We start from the raw sequence: 836 nt of genomic DNA, 5'->3' as shown, positions 1-836 counted from the left end.
GGAGGCATCCAAAACAGATGCCCGAGCCACCTCAGCTGGCTCCTCTCAATGTGGAGGAGCAGCGGTTCTACTCTGAGCTCCTCCCGGGTGACCAAGCTCCTCACCCTATTTCTAAGGGTGTGCCCTGCCCCGCAGGGCGGCTGGACCATGTACATTTGATAAGCTATTATGCATCCCATCACCAACTCCATGACGTCATCAACGTGCTAGAGAAAGCTCACCCTGATGCTGTATTTATCGCTGCAGGCAACTTTAACCAGTGCAATTTAAAGACTGTACTCCCCCAAATATTACCAACATGTGAACATTCCCACTCGGGGCAAGAGCACTCTGGATCATGTTTACAGTAACATACGTGGTGCATACAGGGCTGCACCCTGCCCCACCTTGGACGCTCAGACCACATTTCTTTGTTGCTGTATCCAGTTTATAGACAAAGACTGAAACAAACAAACCCTGTCACCAAACAAATTAAACTCTGGACCCCAGAGGCTGAAGGCACCCTGCAGGACTGTTTCGCCCAGACAGACTGTGATGTATTTAAAGCTGCAGCCACCTCAGAGGACTTTTCTGTCAGCGTACAGGATTATGCTGATTATGTGACCGGATACATTAGTACCTGTATTGACAACATTGTGCCCACCATACAAGTCAGGAGGTTTCCCAACCAGAAGCCCTGGATAAACAGTCAGGTACGCCACATGCTGCGTGCTCGCTCTCATGCATTCAGATTAGACGGAGTACAAAGCTGCGAAGTAAAGACTGTGGAAAGCCATCACAGCGGCCAAGAGGCAGTACAGAGAGAAGCTGAATGGCTTCTATTCTACTGCTGACTC

This window comes from Monopterus albus, unplaced genomic scaffold, assembly GCF_001952655.1.
Source record: "Monopterus albus unplaced genomic scaffold, M_albus_1.0 scaffold79.1, whole genome shotgun sequence".
NCBI lineage: Eukaryota > Metazoa > Chordata > Actinopteri > Synbranchiformes > Synbranchidae > Monopterus > Monopterus albus.
The sequence above is the reverse complement of the archived record's forward strand: the minus strand, read 5'-3'. Positions refer to the sequence as shown.